Genomic DNA, 6,832 nt, shown 5'->3' on the forward strand with positions numbered 1-6,832 from the left:
CATGTGCTGGGATTAAAGAAGTACACCACTGCAGCCCAGCTAGGACCTTGTCTTTAGAAAACAACCCTGCCTGTCTGGGTGTTTAGGATTGCAAGTCAAGCACCTCCATGGGAAGTCTTTCTGGAGCTCATACAGTGGCATATGCTGCTACCCGGTGGTCAGATTCTAGTGTATTTGAGCAACAGCCATTCCCTAAGCTAATACGATCTAAACTTGGTAGCACTAAAGGTTGGGAAAGTTTTAACCAAACTTTCCAAACTTAAACAAATAGCAGTGCATGTGTCAACCCTAGCAAACAATAGTAAAGCTATAAGGTTATGAATGAAGGGTTCTTATGTACAGCCTCTTGGTGATAGCCATCATGGAAGACCAACAGGCTATGTGCTTGCACAGATGCCACCATAGGCTTATGTAAAAGGCACTTCTTTTGTGGGGTGGGAACATGTACTTTTTTTTTTTCCCCGAGACAGGGTTTCTCTGTGTAGCCCTGTGTATTCTGGAACTCACTCTGTAGACCAGGCTGGTCTTGAACTCAGAAATCCGCCTGCCTCTGCCTCCCAGAGTGCTGGGATTACAGGCATGTGCCACCACCACCTGGTGGGGAACATGCACTTTTGATTACAGCAACTCAGAATGCTGAGGCAGGAGAATTATGAACTGGAGGCCAGTCTAAACAACACATCAAGATTCTATCTCTGGGAGTGGGGGAGCGGGGGAAGAAGTGTTGAGGTGGGCTGGAGAGATGGCTCTGCACTTAAGAGCATTGACTGCTCTACCAGAGGTCCTGAGTTCAATTCCCAGCAACCACATGGTGGCTCACAATTATCTGTAATGGCATCTGGTGCCCTCTACTGGGGTGTCTGAAGACAGAAACAGTGTGCTCATATAAATAAAATAATAAATCTTTTAAAAAAAGTGTTGAGGTTTGGTCCGTTGCTATGTATTATAATGTTAAATTCTGTACCAGAAGGGAAGGTCTAGGCTAACTAGTGAATTCTCAATTTTGCAGGTTTTTGTTGTGCAAACCGTGTTCCTTGATTTCAAATTATTGGTTAAATAAACTTGGCTACAGCCAATTACTGGAGGGATTAGAGGTAGGTGGGTTAAAGTGACCTGGTTGGGGAAGAGAAGGGAGGAAGAAGAAAATGGAGGAGAAGCCTCCTTGGATTATAGGAGTTCAAGAGAACAAAGCTCTGAGGCCAAATGGAGTTAAGAGCAGTCCAGATGAAACGCAGCAAGTAGTAACTCGGGCTTATCTATAGGAAGGTAGATTCCAGTAGCATAGAGGGTAGACATCTGCCCAACTCTTGTGCTGTTTAAGGCTTGTTGTGAATGTGAAGGTTGTGTGCGTGTCTTTTATTTGGGAACTGAATGGTCAAAGGCAGAGTAGAAATCCCAGGTTGGGATTAAAAGTTTCCACAAGAAGCACCTCCACAGGGGCCTCTTGTGTATCAACCTCTCAATGAAGCCACTGCTAGCCATCCTTCTCACTAGGGATTATTGTCTCAAGATGTTGGATCCTGTGGTGAATACTTGTGCTCATATCCCTACCTCCTGTGTGTGTGTGTGTGTGTGTGTGTGTGTGTGTGTGTGTGTGTGAGAGAGAGAGAGAGAGAGAGAGAGAGAGAGAGAGGTATGTATTTGGGTGTGAGTAAGCCAGAGATTGATGACACCTTGTGAATCAAACCAAGCATAAATCACGTGGCTCTTTTCACTTCAATTAACCTAATCTGTATAATTCCTTACAGAGATGTTCAAAGGCTTGTTTCCTTGGTGATCCTAAATCCCATAAAGTTGGAAACCTAGATTAACCATTATATTTATATGAAGGGGCTTTGCCACCTGTCTTTGCTGCCCCAGCTTACTGTGGGATTGCAGGCTTAGGAGGGATGGGCTGATGGGCCTATGCCATCATCTTTGGTGTGTGTGTCTTCTTGTTCTTCGTTTTTGAAACCTTATGTTACACAGATTGCGTTCCTGACGGAAGTCACGTATCTTCGAACTCTAGCAGGGTGAGGGAAAGCTGTGATGACCATTTACTCCCTGTCAGGAACTCTGCCTGTCCTGTCTGTAGCTCTCCATGCTTGTTCAGTTTGGTGCAGGAGCATGGAAGGGCCATTAGATCTTCCTTCTGGAAAAGAAATCATGTTTGGGGGAGGGAGTGACCATCTTGTATCCATCTCTGTGTAGCCACAGTGGTTAGTAGGAAGGCAGTGTATTCTTTGGGGGAAGGAAAACGACAGAGGCAGCCTTCAAAACTGTGGGTGTGACAGTGGAGAACACTTGAGACGAGGGGACAGGTCATAGGACTATGTTCACTTGTGCCTGGTGCAAGCAGTTCCAAATTGCTGGTCCACCTTGGGAATACTGCTTGATCAGAGGCAAGAGGTATGCCCACTGTCTGAGCTCTAGGAAAGACTTCCCATATAGGGGCTGGATAGATAAGCCTGAGCTACAACACCCAGTTGTGCAAACAGATTAAAATCTGCATTTGGCCGGGCAGTGGTGGCTCACGCCTTTAATCCCAGCATTTGGGAGGCAGAGGCAGGCGGATTTCTGAGTTTGAGGCCAGCCTGGTCTACAGAGTGAGTTCCAGGACAGCCAGGGCTACACAGAGAAACCCTGTCTCCCCCCACCCCCACCACCAAAATCTATATTTGATGTATAGGGGATGTGGATCTGGTAGATAGTCAATACCTTGTCAGGGCCATAAGCATGGCTATCTCATCAACTCCTACCGAATATTTCAGCAAAGAGAAAAGGACCAAAGTGGAGAGAAGAAGCTGGCCAAAGGAGCTGGTCTTGAAACAGAAGAGACCACCATCAGGTAGTGTCATTTTTAAAACAAAATCCTAACTGTTAGACTTTACCAAACCCTAGCCAGATGCTAGGGTGGAAATCTAATAGTTCAAATAGGCAGAGAAATCACTCTTCAACCACTGCCCAGAAGGAAAACCCACTTCTCCATACTGTCTTAAAAACCATTCCATCTCTCTGTCTTCCTGACTTTCTCTCACTCTCATTAGTTTTTCCTCTGTTCACTCCCTGTCAACTGGTGGCTTACTCCACCTCTTGGCCTATGGTTGACTTTATTCAATCTTTTTTTACAATAAACAGAAACCTCTTGGGATTAAAGGTGTGTGCTAGGGCTGAGACACACCACAAAAACCTAGAGACAGGTTTTTCCAGTATACAATCCTGGGGTTCACAATGTGATCAAATATCCTGCAACAAAGGAGAGAGTGGCATATGCAGTGTCCCTTTGCGCTGTGTAGATTTTCCTGTTTCCAGGGTTTTCTCACTTCTGACAGATCTGTGGGTACTTCCTGCTCCAATACCCTTTCAGGAATGATAAAAATTTTAGAGTTGACCGGGTATTTCCCAGTATCTCTTTATGGGCTTTTAAAATATATTAAATGGAATCTAAGTTTTAGAGTAATATGATAATACACAATCACTCATTAAAAAAGACTCAAGCGTTCACTCTGCCTGCTGCCTGTGTAACTCTCAGCTACTGTCCAGTGCCATGATGTCACCATGATGATAATGGCTCAGAAACAGGCAGATCTTATATCAGTACCCCAGCGATAAGCAAGAAGAGGTCACCCAGAGGCCTGCCAGCCACAGGGCCGCCTGCACCAGAGCTGCTACAACTTGCAAGGATGTAGTGGCAGATGGGAGAGAAAGAGAAGCAGAACAGTTTGAGCAGTGTGAAGAGAGACAGAGCCTGTTGTGAGTACCCAGCCTTTCCACCTGAGGTGAAGACCCAGCCAGTGCCGCTACGGAGGGCCATGTCTGGGTCCATGGAGCTGCAACAGCTGGTGTTGACGGGCATGGCTCATATTACAATTGGAGACCATGGTCTGGCAGCAGCCTGGGGCCGTGTTGATGTCCAAAGGCTGTGCAGAACTGTCCCTGTGCTTCACTGGCTTTGGTGCTCACCAGCGGCTGCACTTGGGAGAGCCCTGCACCTTGCCCAGGCAGAGTCTGTCCCTAGGGTGTGAGTATGGAAAGGCAGACCTGACCCCTCCTCTGCTGTGAGATGGTGCAGGCAGGGAGGTGATGTTTTCCCCTCCTTGCCACCTGTGGTGGCACCAAGGTCATGAGATGGGGAGAACTATCCCTGCCCCTCACTGGATGTAGCACTGGGAAAAGCAGGCCCTGCACCTCAACAGAAGAGCTGTCTCTGGAGGTGTGGGTGCCAGGTTCTGAGGATAAGAGAGCCGGAGAGCTGACCCTGCCTTCTGCAGATGGCAGCACTGGGTGGGTTAGCTGGAGCAGTCCTGGAGAGCTCCCCCTGGTGGTATGGATGTGAGAGAGCCAGATGGTTGGCCAGCTCAGCTACCACCCAGGCCTGATCCATCCTGAAATTCTAAATCATCTGTGAACTGTTGCAGCATGTGAAAGGTCTGGTCCTGCTGATATAAAGCTGCAGGATCTCCACGACATGGGACAACAGGATAACTGGGAGGAGTCTTAGTGTGGATCCAATATTGATGTTGTGACACAAACTAGAACAAGACCAATGACTCATTGCAATGAACATTCTCAAATGAAGACGTGTGGACAGACAGGCATACTGTAGGGCACCCTGTGACACACTACAGCTTCCACGATGAGATGTTCCCTATGCTTTCCTTTGTTTATTTGTTTTATTTTCTTTTGGTGAGGAAGGCTGCAGAGGGCAGATGTGAGGGGACGGGGTGACGAGTGGGATTGGGGTGCATGATGTTAAACATCCAGATCTGTTGTTGAAAGGGTCTTTGATGCTCTTTTGCTAACAATTAAGCCATCCTTCAGTTTTGCTGATGGCAAAGATTTGGAGACCACCCAAATTTATAAAGAGTTTGTTCTCAGAATTGCCATTCAGAGCCTCAGTTTTGGAATTAGACTGTGTTGTGGTCTAGGAGTCACTCCACAAACCACATGAACACCACTATCCTCAGTCAGACAGGGATGGATTATTGAATGCACACCCTAATACCAATCAGATCAGGGATGCAGTTCACAATTACCTGAGTTATGACAACAAACTTTTCTCAGGGCAGGCTTATAAAGGAAAAATACCCCACAGAAACTCACGACAATGACTGGCAGGCAGATTACAGCAACAATATGAAACAGCTGGCAGGCATGGAACAAAATGGCTACAGCCATCAAAGGCGGGGCTTAGACCTCAACAGACAAAGCTTTTTGAAGACTTAATTATAGCTGCTATCTTGTTACTTAGAGACTTGTGTATAGTTGCATACTCAGGAGGAATTCCAATACCAAAAGTGTTAATCTTGAACACATTTTGAACACATTTGATAAGATTTATTTACTAAATATGCTTAAATATATTTTCAATAACATCCAGCTGCTGCAGACTTAATTCATTTATGAAAAACATTTGTGGTATTCCTATTGGCAAAGCTGTTCCTCATTGTTAGTAAAATAAAAGTCTCTCAGAAAGGATTTCTCATTTGTTAATTCAAGTAACAGTATTCATACATGTCTTGGGACAATCATCTTGTCTCTGAAATTTAAGAAATAGTTGATGGTAAAGGTGTGAAACCTTCCTTTTCTAGATGAATTATAAGGTTTTAATTATTGAAGCATTTATGTGGCTTAACTCACCTTTGTGAGTTCATGTGATTCCCTGACATTGGGATTACGTGGTTGTGAGTGCTGGGAACTGAACCCAGATCCTCCAGGAGAGCAGCCAGTGCTCTGAGTCACTGAACCACCTCCAGCCCACACAGATTTTCACCTTTCTCACTGAGAACACCTTTATTTTACTCTCATAGGACTCCATTTCATAGATGGTGCATTTTTCACAGGATGAAGAGATTATTGCATTATTGCATCTGAAAGTATCCAGTTTTTTCCTTTCCATTAGCACTATGTAGTTTTTACTGTGGACTAAGCATCAAAATGGGTCCAGGGAATCAAGACTGTATCCTGGAGATGGAAGGTGGGATGGAGGAAGGAAAGGAATCTACTGGACCTGAGTCCTCCATCTCAACTGCACAGTTTTCGGGAAGTACATGTAGGAGACAAGAATGTGGAGCTGGGTGTGATGGCTGGCGCACGCCTTTAATCCCAGCCCTAGGGAGGCAGAGGCAGGCAGATCTCTGAGTTCAAGACTAGCCTTGTCTATGGAGGGACAGCCAGAGATGCAAAGAGAAACCCCCTCTCGAAGCCCCATTCCTCTGAGCCAAAACATCTGGGGTGGAGGACCCTTTAATCTATCCACGCCATTGTGGTCCTTCTAAATATTTTCCTTAGTTTGGAGACTTGTTTTAGAAGATTACTTGCTCTCTAGGCATTTCTACCAGTGCTGTGTAACTACCACCACAGAGCCACTTCTTTGTGTCTTTATTCAGCTAGACACAGTTGTAACATTGTAACGAGAAGTATAAAAGTAACTGAAGAGCCCTTCCTAGGCAGTGCAGAGGTCAAAGCTGTCCTTTTGGCTATTTGGTGAACCACCAGGATGTTTGTGTTGGGGTCTGGGAGTTGTCACACACACCATCCACATACAAGTCTCAGTTAAGCAAGACTAGTTTATTGGGTGCACACCATAATACCAAACATCCCGGTCCACAAGAAGGAAAAACCTAACTGTGGTAACAGTTTGTCTGTCCTTAGGGAAGGCTTTTTATATGAAAAATCAGGTTCAAAGGTAGGCAATGAAGTGATACATTTTTGGCTAACTAGACAAAGTATCATCAGCTAACGTTTAAGGTCCTGAGTGAGGTAAGAAGGTTGGTGGACAGAGGAATTTCAGAAAATTGAGATAACAGGGTACAAGTGATTCACTCATAACTTTTTTGGCTTATTAGTGGCA

This window comes from Apodemus sylvaticus, chromosome 6 (assembly GCF_947179515.1).
Source record: "Apodemus sylvaticus chromosome 6, mApoSyl1.1, whole genome shotgun sequence".
Taxonomy (NCBI): Eukaryota; Metazoa; Chordata; class Mammalia; order Rodentia; family Muridae; genus Apodemus; species Apodemus sylvaticus.